This window comes from Chiloscyllium plagiosum, unplaced genomic scaffold, assembly GCF_037043375.1.
Source record: "Chiloscyllium plagiosum isolate Xiang-an unplaced genomic scaffold, Cpla_swu_hap1 HiC_scaffold_4, whole genome shotgun sequence".
Taxonomy (NCBI): Eukaryota; Metazoa; Chordata; class Chondrichthyes; order Orectolobiformes; family Hemiscylliidae; genus Chiloscyllium; species Chiloscyllium plagiosum.
The window spans coordinates 97844360-97864275 of record NW_028270142.1 but is presented as its reverse complement, the minus strand read 5'-3'; the positions used below and the strand labels follow the sequence as shown (position 1 = coordinate 97864275).

Here is a 19916-nt window from a genome sequence, read left to right as displayed (position 1 = left end):
GATGTTCTCTGAAATGTTCTGCAAGTTGGCATTCTTTCTCCCCAAGGTAGAGGAGACCACATCAACAGCAACAACACAGTAGATAAGATGCTTGCAAGTACAGGTTGCTATCAATGTGGTCTCCTCTAAATTGGGGAGACAGCACGCCAAATTGCAGAATGTTTCAAAGAATATCTTTGCTACACATGTACTAAGCAACCCCACTGCTCTGTGGCTGAACACTAAATCCCGCTCCCACCCTGTCAAGGACATGCAAGTCCGGAGACTCCTCCACCACCAAATTCTAGCCATTTGACACCGAGAGGAGGAATACCTCATCTTCCGCCTTGGGACTCTCCAACCATATAGGATCAATGTGGATTTCACCAGTTTCCTTATTTCCCCTCTCCCTACCTTGTGCCAGATTCAATCTTCCATTCAGCACTGCCTTCTTGAATTCTCCGACCTGTCCAACTTCCTTCCCACCTATCCCTTCCACCCTCCTCTGCGAACTATCACCTTCACACTCCACCTTCACCTACCAACCGCATTTCCAGCTACCTGCCACCCCAGCCTCACCAAACTCTGCCCATTTATCACTCAACCTCCTTGCACCAACCACTCATTCCTGATGAAGAGCTTACGCTCGAAACGTCGACTCTCCTCTATAAGGTTACCTCTCAGTCTCCGACGCTCCAGGGAAAACAGCCTCAGCCTGTTCAGCCTCTTCCTATAGCTCAAATCCTCCAACCCTGGCAACATCCTTGTAAATCTTTTCTGAACCCTTTCAAGTTTCACAACATCCTTCCAATAGGAAGACTAGAATTGCACGCAATATTCCAACAGTGGCCTAACCAATGTCCTGTACAGCCGCAACAAGACCTCCCAACTCCTGTACTCAATACTCTGACTAACAAAGGAAAGCATACCAAACGCCTTCTTCACTATCCTACCTACCTGCGACTCCACTTTCAAGGAGCTATGAACCTGCACTTCAAGATCTCTTTGTTCAGCAACACTCCCTCAGACCTTACCATTAAATGTATACATCCTGCTAAGATTTGCTTTCCCAAAATGCAGCACCTCGCATTTATCTAAATTAAACTCCACCTGCCACTTCTCTGCCCATTGGCCCATCTGGTCAAGATTCTGTTGTAATCTGAGGTAACTCTCTTCGCTGTCCACTACACCTCCAATTTTGGTGTCATCTGCAAACTTACTCTCTTATGCTCACATCCAAATCATTTATGTAAATGACAAAAAGTAGAGAACTCAGCACCAATCCTTGTGGCACTCCACTGGTCACAGGCCTCCAGTCTTAAAAACAACCCTCCACCACCACACTCTGTCTTCTACCTTTGAACCAGTTCTGTATCCAAATGGCTAGTTCTCCCTGTATTCCATGCGATCTAACCTTGCTAATCAGTCTCCCATGGGGAACCTTGTCGAATGCCTTACTGAAGTCCATATAGATCACATCTACCATTCTTTGTTACTTCTTCAAAACACTCAATCAAGTTTGTGAGACATGATTTCCCATGCAAAAAGCCATGGTGACTATCCCTAATCAGTCCTTGCCTTTCCAAATACACGTACATCCTGTCCCTCAGGATTCCCTCCAACAATTTGCCCACCACCAATGTCAGGCTCACTGGTCTATAGTTCCCTGGCTTGTCTTTACCGCCCTTCTTAAACAGTGGCACTACATTTGCCAAACTCCAGTCTTCCGGCAACTCACCTGTGACTATCGATGATACAAATATCTCAGCAAGAGGCCCAGCAGTCACTTCTCTAGCTTCCCACAGAGTTCTCAGGTACACCTGATCAGGTCCTGGGGATTTATCCACCTTTATGCATTTCAAGACATCCAGCACTTCCTCCTCTGTAATTTGGACATTTTGCAAGGTGTCTCCATCTATTTCTCTACAGTCTATATCTTCCATATCCTTTTCCACAGTAAATACTGATGCAAAATACTCATTTAGTATCTCCCCTATTTTCTGCAGCTCCACCAAGGTTGCCTTGCTGATCGTTGAGGAGCCCTATTTTCTCCCTACCCTTTTGTCCTTAATATATTTGTAAAAACCCTTTGGATTCTCCTTAATTCTATTTGCCAAAGCTATCTCATGTCCGCTTTTTGCCCTCCTGATCTCCCTCTTAAGTATACTCCTCCTGCCTTTATACTCTTCTAAGGGTTCACTCGATCTATCCTATCTATTACCTTACATATGCTTCATTCTTTTTCTTAACCAAACCCTCAGTTTCTTTAGTCATCCAGCATTCCCTATACCTATCAGCCTTCCCTTTCACCCTAACAGGAATGTACCTTCTCTGGATTCACGTTATTTCATTTCGGAAGGCTTCCCATTTTCCAGCCATACCTTTACCTGCAAACATCTGCCTCCAATCAGCTTTTGAAAATTCTTGCCTAATACCTGTCAAAATTGGCCTTTCTCCAATTTAGAACTTCAACTTTTAGATCTGGTCTATTCTTTTCCCTCACTATTTCAAATCTGATAGAATTATGGTCACTGGCCTCAAAGTGCTCCCCCACTGACACCTCATTCACCTGCCCTGCCTTATTTCCCAAGAGTAGGTCAAGTTTTGCACCTTCTCTAGTAGCTACATCCACATACTGAATCAGAAAATTGTCTTGTATGCACTTAATAAATTCCTCTCCATCTAAAACCATATTTTTATAGCAGTCCCAGGCTATGTTTGGAAAGTAAAAAACCCCTACCATAATCACCCCACTAATCTTACAGATAGCTGAGATGTCCTTACAAATTTGTTTCTCAATTTCCCTCTGACTATTAGGAAGTCTATAATACAATCCCAAGAAGGTGATCATCCCTTTCTTATTTCTCAGTTCCACCCAAATAACTTCCCTGGATGTATTTCCAGGAATATCCTCCCACAGCATAGCTGTAATGCTATCCCTTATCAAAAATACCACTCTCCCTACTCTCTTGCCTCCCTTTCTATCCTTCCTGGAGCAGTTGCATCCTGGAACACTAAGCTACCAGTCCTGCCAATCCCTGAGCCATATTTCTGTAATTACTGTGATATCCCAGCCCACACCAACAGCCTTACTAGTTTAAATCCTCCCAAGCAGCTGCAGCACATTTCCCTGCGAGTATATTAGTCCCCTTGCAATTTAGATGCAATTAGTCCTTCTTACACAGGTCACGTCTACCCCAAAAGAGATTCCAATGATCCAAAAATGTGAATTCTTCTCCCATACACCAGCTCCTCAGCCATGCATTCACTTGCTCTATCCTCCTATTCCTGTCCTCAGTTGCTCATAGCACCAGGAGTAATCCAGATATTACTACTCTCGAGGACCTCCTTTTTAAATTCCTGCCTAACTCCCTGTAATCTCCCTTCAGACTCTCAACCTTTTCCCTTCCTATGTTGTTGGTTCCAATGTGGACACTGACCTCTTGCTGGCCCCTCTTCCCCGTGAGAACATTATGCATCCTTTCTGAGGCATCCTTGATCCTGGCACCAGGGAAGCAACACACCATTCTGAATTTTCGCTGCTGACCACATAAAAACATCTGTCTATACCTCGGACTACAGAATCCCCTAACACAATTGATCTCTTGGAAGCCGACGTACCCCTCGTTGCATTACAGCCAGTCTGAATACCAGAAACCTGGCTGTTTGTGCTCCGTTCCCCTGAGAATCCATCTCCCCCTACATTTTCCAAAACAGCATACCTGTTTGAAATGGGTATAGCCACAAAAGACTCCTGCACTGGCTACCTACCTCTCTTACCTTTCTTGGAGTTAACCCATCTATGTGACTGTATCTGAGACTTTCCCCACTTCCTGTAACTGCCATCCATCACATACTGTTGTTGTTGCAAATTCCTCATTGCTTATAACCGTTTCTCCAACCGATCCATTCGATCTGATAAGATTCGCAACCAACAGTATTTATTGCAGATATAATCCGCTCTAATCCGTAAACTCTCTTTAAACTCCCACATCTGACAAGAAGCACATATCAATCTACTGAAGGCCATTTTTGCTTCTTCACAATCGACAGACCCAGAAAATAACTAACATTCCTCTACAAACTCTGCCCCAGGTTAAATTAGTGGTTGTGGCTTACATTTTAAGTTTAATCAAGAGACATATCTCCAAAACCATATAATCAAGAAAGAACCCATTCTACTCACTACTGCAGACTTTCTGTAGATCACACTTAAAACAACAATACACTTATCTGCTTCTGTGCTGTGAACTTCACCCAACAGTTCCTCTAAGATCAGTTGTGAATTTCACTGCTCCAACAGCTTATAAAACACTAAGTATTGCTCCTGGAATTCGCGGAAATCGCCTCCAACACCTAAAATATCTCAAAAAAGGACCTGCTGTTACAGCCACAATTTTTTCCTGACCGCAGCTTGGATTACCCAGAATCCTTAAATTAGAGGTTGGCAGATTTTTGCTTATCGATGGTATAAATGGTTATTAGGATAATTTGGGCAAAAGGCAATTAAGTGTTCAATCTACTATGATCATATAAATAGCAGAGTAGATTTGAAGAGCCAAATGGTTTACTCCTGTGCCTATCTTCCCACGAGGGCATACAGGACAGAATTTAGAGACAGTTCCCGGATAGGAAGTGACGAGGGGACAGCAGCAGCTGGTTGAGTAGTCTCGATTTTAATAATGAAGCTGTCAATCAGCTCATCATACCAATTATTGAAGGGTGTAAGAGTTGAAGAAACATTTCTGGCCATTGTTCAAGTCGCTTTTTAAAAAAGCTAGCCATTGCATAGAAATACCAAGGATAGGGAGTGATCCTTAAGACCAATTTTGACACATGGATGATGGGAAGTCAGGGAATAAATTTCTAGATGCCCTCTCTCAAATTAGACTGGATTTTAACTTTTGTTTTTCAGTTTTTCCCCAAGGATTGTCCAGGCTTTAGGTGGGCTGGTGAAGGGTATAAATTGCACAATGTTCTATGATCACTCAACTATCAGTAGCATCTAAAATGCAGCCAGTTCCCCACATGCAAATGTGTGCTCTGGCATCTGGGGGAAAACAAATTTTAACAAAATACAGAAGAGCAACAATGTTATCAGAGAGGTATTTTCTCCATCGTTATTGAGAAAATGTGCCTTAATTAAAACATTTGCTTCTTAATTTAAGCATCTAACAGGTATCAATAGATACTAATTGACTGCAAGGACAGAGTGTGTTAAATTTATTCTGCATTTAGTCAGGACACAGTTGTACCTAGGTTTGGAAGTAAACCAACTTCCTAAAAATTTAGTTTTGCCAAAATAGTTTGTTTGCGTTGTTTAAAAAAAGTGAATAATTTGTTACATCACAAGTTCAATGATTAGGACCACATTATAGCTGTAATGTATTTTCAATCAGCAATTTGGGTAGTGTATCAAAATGCTCCCAATGTCAGCTGTTTGCCTAAAAGTATCGATGAAAAAAAAAATCATCTTCATATTTAGAACAGCAAAAATAAGAGTTATAGATTCTGGAGCAGGCCACATTCTATTCAGTACCCTAACAGTCATTAAGGCTTCATCCAAGCTAACTGATCATTATATACTTCCTTTTCAAGTTGATTGACAAAGCTTTCTTTTTTTAACCTTGTGCACCTCTTCCCAGTGCTTTATTACCATGATCACTGTGCTTATAAATACTGTGACACTATTAAAATAAAAACCATATCATAATAGTTATCATTCTTTCTAAAATGAATATCCACTTAGAGATTTCGGGAAGCAAAAAAATGTCGAAAAGATAAACATTGGCATGAAATAAGGAAAAATAAATTTTACTTAATAGGAGAGATCGTAGAAGCATTGCTCTGTTCATTCAAGTAAAGGAAGTTAGAAACTCATAGATGTTTATGGAAAAAATGGATGTCTTTCTTGCACTTGATGAAAAACTCAACTCACTTAGCTTTTTGTGATAGGTCTGATGTTGAAACACATACGTTATTGAAGTTGAAAAGTGTGGCACTGGAGAAGCACAACAGATCAGGCAGCATCCAAGGAGCAGGAGAGCCAATGTTTCAGGCATAAAGCCTTTATCAGCAATTTGGGGGGGGGGGTGGGGGGGGAAAGAGGTATAGGAGGTAGATTGGAAAGCAATAGGTGCATGCAGGTGAGGTATGTTTTTGAAGCTTGCTTGTTTTGTGTGGGCAGGATATTGGCTGACTACAATGCTGAACTGTCCAGCAACTCAGATCAAGGAAGGAAATATAGTCTCAGGGTAGAATGCTCATACCTGCTACAAGTAAACTGGAGGTTTTGTGAAACATCTCTGCTACTTCCATGCTGTGTTCTGTGGCTAGAAGGATATGTTCAAGAATGATGGGTTACACTTGAACAAACTTGGGATAAATATTCTGGTCAGGAAGGTCTCTTGAACTGTAGGGAAGGATTTAAACTAACCTGACAAAGGTTTGCATACCAAACTGTCATATTCCGTTGAAATAAGAAACAGTACAGATATGGGTGGCACCTTGGAAAATAGATGGCAGGCAGTAGACAATTGTAGCCTTAAAAAGAACATTGGATAAATACTCAAAGGGAAATAAAATGCAGGGAAGCAAAGAAAGAGCAGGGAAATGCAAGTTTCAAAAAATTATAAACTGGATAGAGTGTCCACGATATAAACTCTGAAATTTACACGAGGCATGGGATCAGAATTTGCATACTTGAGCATCTTCTGTCCATTTCAGGCATCTGCATTCATTAGCCCATCTTAATATTGTAAAACAATAAAATCAAAGAACTAAAATCTGGAAATCTGAAAACAAAAGTGCTGGAGAAGCTCAGCAGGTCTTGCAGCATTTATAAAAAGAAGAACAGTCAACATTTTGATTCCAGTGACCCTTCGTCAGAACTGAAAATAGCTGGGAAACAATTGTATTGATACTGATGACAGGTGGAGGAGGGGATGGGTGAACTGGGTAATGACATGGACTCAAAACATTAACTTTTCTCTTTCTACAGATGCTGCCAGACCTGCTGACATTTCCAAGCACTTTATTTTTGTTTGGGTTAATATTACATCAGATGGGGATGAGCATTGAAGTAGCAACTGACACTCCTCTTCTCCCAAGTACTCAATTATTTCTCACACATAAAATTGTAAGCTGTCAGTTCATTTTCTCACCTATTTTCACAATACCAACTCTGATAGATTAATCTAAAACTAAAATGCCCCATTGTCCTAAATCTTCCCCAGCATCAAATGTTTTGAAAGAGTGTATTGTATCTACCTCAACAATTTCCCATACACTAGCACCACATGCTACTGTAGACTTCTGTACCAAAAAATGTATAACTTTCTGTTACCATTAAATTTATGAGCACTTACCACTGTCTCCACAACTTATTTCCCTCATAATTTTCAAAGTTCTTCACAATATTAATATGTAATTGAACTGCTCTACTCTGGTCAAAATCATTCATCTCAGATTTCTCCGCATAGAAGGTTTCCCATCCTTGATATCAGTCCCATCAATCTAGTGATGGTAGAAAGCCTAGAGAAGCTGAATTGAAGCAGACATAGTCAAGAGAGGATTTGAAAAGGAGTGATAAAAATCATGCAAAGTTTTAGATAGAATAAACAAAAGTAAACTGGATCTGGATTGCTCTTTGTCCTTTTATATGATGAATCTAAACCATATACTATTGTCATTACTTTCCAGATACTATCTCATTATAACATTCTTAATTTGATCCACATCATTCTGCAGCATGAGATCCAGCAATACCTCCTTCCCAACGGCGCAACAGGCACTCAGATCAGATCAAAACAAAACAAACAAACATTATCCTCAGCACACTTGAGAAATACCTCTCCTTTAAAACAATCACTGCTCCAATCAACAAACTATGTAGCCTATGAACTGGCTGTTCTTTCTATAAAAAATCTATCCAATGCTTCACAGCAAAAACTCCAACTGTAACCTACCTGATGTTTTCTTTGTGTTGAATCACTACTCCTTCAAACTTGTAATCAATGCATTATTTTGAAAACTCACCATCTATGAGGCTCCAACTACAGGATGTTGTCACCATCTGTGAGGCTGAAAATGCGCAGCAGGTCAGGCAGCATGCAAGGAGCAGAAGAATCGACGTTTCGGGCAGATTCCCCTGCTCCTTGGATGCTGCCTGACCTGCTGCGCTTTTCCAGCAACACATTTTCAGCTGTCATCTCCAGCATCTGCAGTCCTCACTTTTTACCATCTATGAGGCTCCAACTACAGGATCGACTGATGTAACCTAGCCTCTGAAATATAAAGTCTCCACATGGCCCAGTCTGTTCTGAAGCTGCCATAAACAGCTATGTTTTCAAAATATACTGACTATAATGCACAGGAGGTATAAGGGCATACTACGTGACTGCACGTTCAAAGAGAATGTGGTCCACAGATTGTTGCCACAATTCTGCCTGCTCCTGAACACTAATTCCTGATCTTGTTATTCCACTCGCTCTCCTACACTTGCCACCCCTTTCTCATCAAGGCATCTCTACTTTAATATTATTTACACTTAGATATATGAAAATGATTTGTTGATTTCAATGCTATTGTCTACCCATCCATTTCACAAGGCAAATCGATAGGTTCGAAGGACGATCTCAACAAGATTGAGCCTGCTTTGCTGTTTGTTATTCAGCACCACAAGCCAACTCACCAACTGAGGAACTGAGCCCCTCTGTGAATTGCTGTGAATGAAATACTGTGACTGAATTTTTTTTAATAGAAAACAAGTTTTACACTTGAGGTCCATGAGAAATCTCCAATGATATTGTAAATATATTTCTTACTTTAAAAACGGAAGGCTGGCTGTGACTCTGGATGGATTCAGTATTTAAAACTGTGGTGACTCTGTAAATCAAGCAGGGGGCGTGGCCACGTGACGTTCCCATTTTGAACTCGGAAGAGTGCGGGGCGTGGCTACGTGATGCTCCCGTCTCGCACCCGGAAGAGTGCGGACTGGTCACGTGACGTCCCGTCTCGCACCCGGAAAGTGCGGACTGGTCACGTGATGTCCCATTTCGCGGGCAAAAGAAGGTCACGTGGGGTCGGACAGCTAGGAATGTAAGAAGGTGGGGAAAGGAGTCAGACTAACACCCAATCAGAAGATAATTCTACCTCAGTGTTTATATGACGTTTTTTATTGTATAAAAGACTGGGGCAGGGACAAAACGAGGTCTTTCCTTTTTGAACTGGCATACTTTTATAGTTTGTCAGGGACAAAGGGGTTTAGACCCAGAGCTCTGAATGCTTTGTTCACTTACTGTGTAAAATAAATTAAGAGTGTGAGACCGAATATCTTCTCCTATTGCTTCATTTAAAAGAACACGCAGGACTTGGCTCACACATAGAAGAAAGTAAGTTTGTAGATTGAGCTAAAGTCCAACAATTTGGTGAGCCTGACGTGATGAAGACGGAGAAGTGACGGAAAGAGAGAAAAATAGAAACAACGGACAACTGACGTTTGATGACAACAACAAGCGGCGCCGCATAAAAAAAAGGTGAGCAGACGCCTGTTTATATCGAAGTTCTGCAATTGGAGATACTAAATTGATTGTTGTCATTATACTGCAAGTGTCCTAGTAATAGTAAGTGGACAAAGCATTGATAAGGTACGTACAGGTTTAAAGTCCCTTGGGGTTAGAGTCCCCATAAAAGCAACAAAGTTTGATACGTACAGGTTTAAAGTCCCTTGGGGTTAGAGTCCCCATAAAAGCAACAAGGTACGTACGGGTTTAAAGTCCCTTGGGGTTAGAGTCCCCATAAAAGCAACAAAGTTTGATACGTACGGGTTTAAAGTCCCTTGGGGTTAGAGTCCCCATAAAAGCAACAAGGTACGTAAATGTGAGGAGGTTTAAAGTCCATTGAGCAGGATCTCATAAAAGCAACGCTCACAAATTTTGATATATGTTTGATGTTTTGTAAGTTTTAGAAATTAGATTGGGGAATGTACGGAGGGTGGAAGAAAAGCCAGTAGCGTTTTGAAGACCAAGACGGTGGTGTTTCAGTGAGAGAGAGTTGGTAGTGGAAACCTAACGGTGACAACGAAACTGCTGATCAATCTCGCTGAAAGGGTCAGTCGCTTGGGTGTATTTCATCCAAACTGACCAGCCACCGGCTTTGTCTTTGATTGGGTTGGTTGTTTGGTTATATTTATATCTAAACTAACTGACTACTGGACGGGAGGATTAAAATAAAAATACATAAAATGGAAGGGGAGTTTGGTAAAGAATGTGAAGAATATGGAGGATGTTCTTCCAATTTAATGTTGCCCGTAAAACAGTAGTGGGGTAAAGCCAGAAGTCAGTTAGTCAGTGGGCTTGCAAAGAATAAACAAAAAACAATGATGGAGAAATATGATAAGATTTGGGAGGAATTACAGAAACAAGGCAAAGTCCCTAGAGATGAGGAGAAGAAGAAATTGTCACTGTTTTTAGGAAAAGCAGAAGAACAAGCTAAATTAGAAGTAGAAGAGCACATGAAGGGAAAGAAAGGGTCAATATTAGTTAGAAGAAAGTGGACAAAAGAAGGCGGGGAGAAAGAAGAGAGGAGGATTCATCTGCACAACATGACGTTAGTCTGTATGGCGGTAGAAACATTACAAAAGGGAGTAGGTGGTACCTTCACAACAGATTTGACAAAGGAGACAGGAAAGGCAGGACCATCTGCGCCATTATATCCTAAATTGCCTGTGGTACAATCACCGCCTCCATATTCTGTAATACAAATGCCACTTATGTATGTTCAAGAAGGGGTGTTAGACATGCGAGAAGTAGGAACAAGAGAGTACAATGTAGTAAAACAGAGACTGGCGGAGGCTGTAGAAGAAAGCATTAGAAAAGTAGAAAATTAACATTAGAAGTTGATCAGAGGGTTAAGGAAGCGGAGGAAGCAAATAGGGTGACAATGATGCACAGTAGGAATAAAGAACAGCTAAAACAGGGGAGATGTTTTCCAGTGCAGGAGCCAGATGCTCATTCAACACCATGTAGTGCTGAGAATGAAAAGAGGGGAAGATTAAATGATTCAGGTCAGTTATTGGATGATGGGTTCTCAGACAGAAGGAGGAGAGATTTGAGGGAAGAACAGGATAGAGAGAAAGTGGATGAGGAGTCTAAAAGTAGTATAGATATTGAGGACGAGGAGTCCCTGACAGACAATGATCCAAACACCTACCCGGTCACCTTGAAAGGCTCACTCACAATGTATACTGAACATGGCCCTCCACTGAAGCCCCTCCCTGAACTGAGTTACGACTTGCGTCAAAGAGACACATTACGACAACCTATAAAGTATCAGCACCACCAAATGCCGTTAATTTACAGAGGCTCTTATCTGGGGAATGTCTATCAGCCTTTTACATTTGCTGATATGAACTGTATCCTGGATAAAATGCCCCCACCCATGGAGGGGGGTGGGCCCTGGATGGTAAAGTTTTCTCAATATACACTAGGGTACAAGTTAGCCATGGGCGATTGGAGAGCGGTGCTGGGTAAGCAATTGAATATGTGGGAAATACAGCAGATTGAAGCATCTGCGGGGACCACCTTATTACCTGATTCGGAACCGTTTGTGCAGCATGCACCAGTGTGGGAAGGGCAATGAGGGATAGGTTTCCGATTCCACCGGGAGCGATGCACTCACTCACCTTCACAATGAAGGAGGGTGAGGATATGCCTGCCTTTTTGGCTAGGTATAAGGACACGTGGGCAGATACTGTGGGGAGCCATCCAGGGTCAGGTCAGCTACAGACCACATTAATTAGGAATGCCGTCATGACAGGGATGCCAAAGGAAGTAAAAGAGGCAATGGAGAGTAATCCTGACATCCCAGGTTGTACTACAGAACAGTGGGAAAAACATTTGACGCATCACATGAAGTGTTACAGGACAAAACAGGATGAGGATAAACAGAGTAATGAGTCAGCTAAAGCGCAGTTGCTGAAGTTACAGCTCGATGAGGCTAGAAGGAAGGCTAATGATACAAAGAAGGCCTCCCAAAAGACGACGAATCAGATGGTTCAGCGGCCGTCGCCACAAAACAATCCGCCAAGTTTAGTTCCAACACCTGATTGGATGCCACCCTATCCCCAATATGGGGGCAGACCAATAGGTGTACCGGGAGGAATGCGTGGTAGAGGAAGGGGCCGCGGAGGATTTAGAGGTCAGCCACTTAACACCTGTTTTGAATGTGGCATTGGAGAAGGGATTGTCCCATGTTCTGGGGAACCCGGGGAGGCCAGGGATTGATCCAAGGACGGTATCTCCGTGCAAGTCAGCCTCCTTCTCAACAGGCTGTTCAGCCTTATCAAGTCCCAAATGCAGCTGCAGCCCCGGTGAAAGGACAATATCCCCAAACTATGCTGGAAGGGCAGGGGTATGAATATTGACGGGGCCCGAGAACCCAGGGGCATGTGGGGTTGGCAGACCCCTATATGCAAATGAGGGTAATGGACAAGACTCTGTCTTTTTTGGTTGACACGGGTGCAAGATTTTCTACCATCACTTGTGATATACCTCGGTCAAGCATGTCATCCTCTAGCGTCCAGTTAGTAGGGCTCTCGGGTAAACCAGAAAATCTGCCTTTGACATCGCCACTGATCACATCAGTGGCCGGACAGACCTTTCGTCACCAGTATATTTCATCACCTGCATGCCCCGTGAATTTGATGGGACGTGACTTGTTGGTGAGATGCGGGGTTTCGGTTCTCTGCGGGCCAGATGGACTGGTGGTGACCTTTCCAAATGGCCATTCCATCAATTGTTCTATGACAATGATTCACTCTGGATCCCAAATGATGTTATCACCAGACACATCACCAATGGCAGAAGGGCAATGGGCAGATATATATTGGGGACTTCTCGAACCCGAAAACAGGCAAAACAACGGCATACAGTCTTTATACAATCAATGGCGACCCTGGGTTCAGATGTTGCATCCCTATGCTCCTCCTGCAGATCCCCTTCATGTTACTTTATATTATGATAGAGATGATAATGAAATTTATCAGCATGCATTCTATCAGCACTTGGAAGGGACTCAATGGGATATTTCTTCCAGTTGCATTCTGCTTGGAAACGAAGGTGTGGCAGGTATTGTTGAATTAACTGCAGAACAGTTGGAATGGTATGAGATGTCTGAAGAAGCTATACCTCATGTCACGTTGGCCGTGCATGCTGAACATCAGGCCAAGGATCTGGGACCTATGTCCAAACGCTTGATGGGGTTAACGGACTGGGTGTGGACTCAGTTACCCAGTTTACAATATTCACCATCGGAGGAAGCCTATCGAATTATGTACAGAACAACTGACAAGGTACTGCTGGAACATAGGCAGATTGAACGGTTTCATGGTAGGGAAAAAACAGACCATCCACAGGCTGCGGCGATGCTTGACTCTCTACCAGATACCTTGTGGTCAGCTAGTTCAACGGACGTTGGGTACTGCAAACATGTCACATCGATCACATTTGATTTAATAGACCACACTCCGATTTGGCAGAGACAATATTCACACAAACCAGAGGCTGAAGCCGGCATTGCCGACACAATCAAAGGATTGTTAGCAGCAGGGGTGCTAGAACCCTCCCAGTCAGCTTGGAACACTCCTATCTTACCTGTAGAGAAGCAGAATACAGGCAGATATAGGATGGCACATGATCTTCGACGGATTAATAGTGCCGTTTCTACTCCAACAGTTCCAGTTCCAAACCCCTACACTGCAATGTCTGTGCTGACCCCTGACCATAAATGGTTCTCGTGCATTGATCTTGCCAACGCGTTCTTTGGTTTGCCCTTAGCTGATCATTTGAGGGACATTTTTTCATTTACCTATAAAGGCCAACAATTACGTTATACAAGGGTCCCTCAAGGGTTTATTTTGTCACCTGGGGTGTTTAATCAGGTACTGAAACAGCAGCTGAAGGATCTGACGCTCCCAAAGGGGGTGGTATTGATCCAGTATGTGGATGACATTCTTTTGGCAGCACCCGACCATGTTTCTTGTTTGGAAGCCACAAAGTCGTTGCTGTTTCACCTGTATAGTGTCGGTTTTAAAGTTTCACGGGTTAAATTGCAATGCTGCAGACAAACGGTGTCTTTTCTGGGTAGAGTTATTTCTGCTAAGGGAACAGGTGTGTCTCCGTCCCATAGATCCTCCATTCTGCATCATACCAAACCAGTCACTGTAAAAGACATGCTCTCATTTCTTGGGTTGGCAGGATACAGTAGACAATTTGTTGCATTATATGGGAAGCTCACTTTCCCTCTGAGGGCCATAGTAAATGAGCAAGGTATGAGAAATTTGTCAGCCCATTTGCAGTGGACTACGGAGGCAGACAAAAGTTTCATATCTCTTAAACAGGCTTTAACGCGGGCTGCTGATTTAGCGGTCCCAGATTACAAAGAGCCATTTTTCCTCGATATTTCTGAAAAATTACACACAATAAATGGTGTTCTTTTTCAGAAAAAAGGGGGAGGCCGGCAGGTGCTGATGTACGTAAGTGTTACTCTTGACCCAGTGGAGGACAGACACCTGCCATGTACAAGACATGCAGCAGGGGTAGCAAAAATTTTCCAAAAGGTAGCACATATAGTCATGGGCCATTCATTAACAGTACTGACGACACATAGTATAGTGGCCTATGTGAACTCAACAGCTTTTACAATGACGTCATTGCGGCAAACTAGGTTAGAGAAAATCTTGAATGCACCACATATAATTTTTACACATGAAGGAATTAACATGGCTGATAATATGGGAGAAGGAGAGCCACACATCTGTGAGGAAAGGGTACAGAGAGATACTAAAGTTAGGGCAGATTTACAGGCAATTCCATTAGTAGACCCAGAAGAAGTGCTGTTCACAGATGGTTGCTGTTACAGACATCCAACTGAAGGACTTAAAGCAGCCTATGCAGTGGTGCGACAGACAAGTGAGGGATTTGAGGAAGTGTTGACAGGAAAAGTGGAAAGAATGAATCGGTCCATAAAAGGAAAAATAGGAAAAGTGTGTGCACAAACAAAGTTAAGCTGGGTGGATGCCCTACCCTTAGCTTTAATGTCCATTAGAAGCTCAGTAAACTCTATCACAGGGTTCACCCCGTATGAGCTGACAACAGGGCAGCAGTTCCCGGGACCAGGAGCTGGAATACAGATGTTAGAGGGAGGAGGAGCCTCTTTAAGGTACAAACCTTACTATGACCAACTAATAGCTTTGGTGTCAGCTTTCTCCAAACAGGTTGGACCGGAAAAGGGGGAACTACAGAGCCAGGTGCCATCTACGACAGACTGGGTCCTGCTGAAGGTGATCAAACGGAAGTGGTCGGAGCCGAGGTGGACAGGACCTTATAAGGTGGTGGAGAGGACATCTCATGCGGTCAGACTACAGGGGAAAATAGAAAGCTGGTACCATTGGAGCCAGTGTGCAGCCACGGAACCGCCAACAAGAACTTTAGAACAAATAAGAACAGAAAACGAGTAGAAGGGTCCTAAATGTTTAATGTTTGTACGAAGAAGGTTTTGGAAAAAGGGGGAGTGTGCTCCATGTTTGGAGATCAATGTTGTACGTTCATCCCCAACAATATGGCACCTGATGGTTCGGTCACTAGAGCCTTGGAAGGGCTAAGAATTTTGTCTGAAGAAATGCATGAACACTTGGGTATTTACAATCCTCTAGGAGGACTGTTTGATTCATGGTTTGGGAAATGGAAGGGATTAATTGCCTCTGTGTTTATGTCCCTCGGGGGTATGATTATTGTGTTAGCGTTGTGCGGATGTTGTTGTATTCCCTGTATTAGATCTTTGTTAAACAGGGTAATTATTACAGCAATTGAAGGGAAGGCTCCCCCGTCTAACCAGATGTCACTGATGGAAACGGAAACCATGGCTTTAGCAAGGAGGGAGGACTATGTATCAGAGAGCGAATATGATATATAGAACTGGTTGGTTGGTCTCATTTTCATGAGACCAAAAGGGGGACTTGTAAATATATTTCTTACTTTAAAAACGGAAGGCTGGCTGTGACTCTGGATGGATTCAGTATTTAAAACTGTGGTGACTCTGTAAATCAAGCAGGGGGCGTGGCCACGTGACGTTCCCATTTTGAACTCGGAAGAGTGCGGGGCGTGGCTACGTGACGCTCCCGTCTCGCACCCGGAAGAGTGCGGACTGGTCACGTGACGTCCCGTCTCGCACCCGGAAAGTGCGGACTGGTCACGTGATGTCCCGTTTCGCGCCCCGGAAAAGTGCGGACGATCACGTGATGTCCCGTTTCGCGCCTCGGAAGTGGGTCAAGGAGGCCACGTGATGCCCCATTTCGCGGGCAAAAGAAGGTCACGTGGGGTCGGACAGCTAGGAATGTAAGAAGGTGGGGAAAGGAGTCAGACTAACACCCAATCAGAAGATAATTCTACCTCAGTGTTTATATGACGTTTTTTATTGTACAAAAGACTGGGGCAGGGACAAAACGAGGTCTTTCCTTTTTGAACTGGCATACTTTTATAGTTTGTCAGGGACAAAGGGGTTTAGACCCAGAGCTCTGAATGCTTTGTTCACTTACTGTGTAAAATAAATTAAGAGTGTGAGACCGAATATCTTCTCCTATTGCTTCATTTAAAAGAACACGCAGGACTTGGCTCACACATAGAAGAAAGTAAGTTTGTAGATTGAGCTAAAGTCCAACAATATTCAGAAAATGTCAAATACTAGAAGAATGAATATTATGCAATGTACAACATTTTACTAAGATTGATATCTGTAATTTACCCTCCATGACTACAAGCATCAAGTGAATCATAGTCATACTGCATTCTTGCTCTCAATCAAATTAAATAATACTTCTCTGGAAGCATCCATGGCAAAACACAGTCTGTTCCTTGATAGGGAACCTGATGCATGCATAAGGAAAGCAGTAACCACCTTTGGAAGTAGGTAAAAACAATGACTGCAGATGCTGGAAACCAGATTCTGGATTCGTGGTGCTGGAAGAGCACAGCAGTTCAGGCAGCATCCAAGGAGCTTCGAAATCGACGTTTTGGGCAAAAGCCCTTCATCAGGAATTCCTGATGAAGGGCTTTTGCCCGAAACATCAATTTCGAAGCTCCTTGGATGCTGCCTGAACTGCTGTGCTCTTCCAGCACCACGAATCCAGTAACCACCTTTGGTCAACTCTTCAAACACACAGGAGATAACATCAAGTTGACCTTTATTACCAAGCAGATGGTTGATAATGTCAATGTTGTCAGCAACATTGTATTGCTGTGAAACATGGATGGCTTACAAGGACAGAGCTCCACAATTTACATTTTTGCTGTCTCCTGCACATATTGTGTATTCAGTACAAAAAACACAAACGTATGAGACCTCTTCAATATCGAGCTCCCATGTTCATAGCAGTTGTGGGCTGGAACATAACATCATGATGCCCAGAGGCTACAGTGGCTTGGCAGTAGACGACAATGCTGAATACAACAATCCACAATGACAATTTATGCTTCACGTTTAGCACTTATGGCAGAACTTGCTTCTCAAGAATTGCCTCTTCAGCCATCAACAAAGTGTCCTATATGATGATAATCCATCTGAACTGGGCTTATTTTCTGCTTGTTCACCATCATTTGTAAATGGAATGATGCCTGTGACATTTTCATTACTGATTATTGCAGTAATTAAATAATATGTATATTTGCTTGGACAATGTAAATCAGTGGCCTTGATGAACAATGTTAATGAACATTTGAACTAAGCTCCACCTTTTAGGGAGACCCAAGATACGGCAAAAGATAGTACAAATGATGTCTTGGGTGGTTAAGAGGTGTTGCATTCTGGTAAAACAAACAAGGGCAGGACTTTTACAATTAATGGTAGGGCCCTGGGTAGTATCGTAGAATAGAGAGACCTTAGGGTTCAGGTAGATAATTCTTTGAAAATTGCATCATAAATAGACAGGGTGGTTAAGAAGGTGTTCAGACTTTTTGAGGACAGGTGTTGGGACATTATATTGAGGCTGTCCAGGACAAGGATGAAGCCTCTTCTGGACTACTGTGTCCAGTTCTGGTCATCCTGTTACACGAAGGATATTATTAAGCTGAAGACAGTTCAGCAAAGATTTACCAGGGTCATAGAGATGTACAGCATGGAAACAGACCCTTCGGCCCAACCCGTCCATGCCGACCAGATATCCCTACCCAATCTCGTCCCACCTGCCAGCACCCGGCCCATATCCCTACATACCCTTCTTATTCATCTACCCATCCAAATGCCTCTTAAATGTTGCAATTGTACCAGCCTCTACCACTTCCTCTGGCAGCTCATTCCATACACATACCACTCTCTGTGTGAAAACGTTGCCCCTTAGGTCTCTTTTATATCTTTCCCCTCTCACCCTAAGTCAATGCCCTCTAGTTCTGAACTCCCTTATCCCAGGGAAAAGACCTTTTTTATTCACCCGACCCATGATTTTATAAACCTCTATAAAGGTCGCCCCTAAGCCTCCAAAGCTCCAGAAAAAACAGCCCCAGCCTGTTTAGCCTCTCCCTATAGCTCAAATCCTCCAACCCTGGCAACATCCTTGTAAATCTTTTCTGAACCCTTTCAAGTTTCACAACATCTTTCCGATAGGAAGGAGACTAGAATTGCACGCAATATTCCAACTGTGGCCTAACCAATGTCATGTACAGCTGCAACATGACCTCTCAACTCCTGTACTCAATACTCTGACCAATAAAGGAAAGCATACTAAACGGCTTCTTCACTATCCTATCTACCTGCACCTCCACTTTCAAGGAGCTGTGAACCTGCACTCCAAGGTCTCATTGTTCAGCAACACTCCTTAGGACCTTACCATTAAGTGTTTCCAGGAATGGACGTTTTGAGCTATAAAAATATGCTGGGACCTTTTTTTCATTGCAGCATAGGAGGTTGAGAAGTGAACTTCTAGAGGCTTATAAAATTAAGGGGCATAGATAAGGTGAAAGTAAAGGTCTTTCTGCTAAGGTGGGGAGTTCAAACCCGGGGGCATATTCTTTAAGGTGAGAAGTTAAAGATTTAAAAAAGGACAGGAGGCTAATTCAAGATGGCGGCGGTCTGAACTGTCTGCTGTGTTGGGCTCTGTGCCATATCCCAGGTAAGGTAGGCTCCTTCCTACGTTTCCCCCCGCCCCCCAACCCCGTCAGCCACCCAGAGGAAAATTTGTCATGTAAAGTAGGTAGAATACCTGGGCACTTTTTAAATTAAGATCTAGACACTTTTAAATTAAGATTTGACAGACCTAGAACTGAAATGAAGACTTGCAAGGGAAAAAGACCAAAGGGAGCGCAGCAGGCAGGGCACTCCCCTACTACGTCGGACATACCCGTAGCTGTTACCTCGACTTCTGTGGCGATGCCGTTAAATTCAGTGGAGCAACAGCATTTACTCATGGAGTTCGCAAAACTCTGAAAAAAACCAAGGGAGCACTGGAACCAATTACTGCCATGCTGAGAAAGCATGAGCAGGAGATCTGGGCTTTTGATCAGCACATAGAAACGGTTAAACAGAGGACTGCGGTCGGGTCCAAAACTTGGAAGGCCAGGTTTGAGCCCCTGCGGGAAAAAGTAAACGACTTCAAAAATTGAGGTCGGAGAAAAAAAAAGTCTACAGATCGTGGGCTTACCAGAGCGTGAAGAAAGTGAAATCCTTGCTGATTTTCTCGAGGTGACTTTCAGAGATTCTGTGACTTGAGATCGAGTCAGGCTGGGTGAGTGTGAAGCGGGCCCACCAGATCGCGATGCGCCCCCACCTGGTCCTAGTGCAACTCCAGCACTATAAGGAACAGCAATTAATAATAGAAATAGCCAGAAAACTGGGAAGAGATCCACAGACTTTGGCTTATAAAGTTTCAAGGATAATGTTTTTTCATGACT

The 19916-nt window shown here is 43.1% G+C and overlaps 1 protein-coding gene across 3 annotated transcripts in view; it reads right to left on the bottom strand.

Annotated features, from left to right (window-relative positions):
• The window catches only part of lrrcc1 (leucine rich repeat and coiled-coil centrosomal protein 1), a 200518-nt gene that overhangs the window by 145104 nt on the left and 35498 nt on the right, over nt 1–19916 (bottom strand). Inside the window, exon 3 of one of the 3 annotated variants that reach the window (XM_043688160.2) lies at nt 19667–19815. The exons of the other annotated variants lie outside the window; for them this stretch is intronic. The gene's annotated coding sequence lies outside the window, so the exon portion shown is untranslated. The remainder of the gene's footprint in view (nt 1–19666; nt 19816–19916) is intronic. 3 annotated transcript variants of the gene reach the window in all.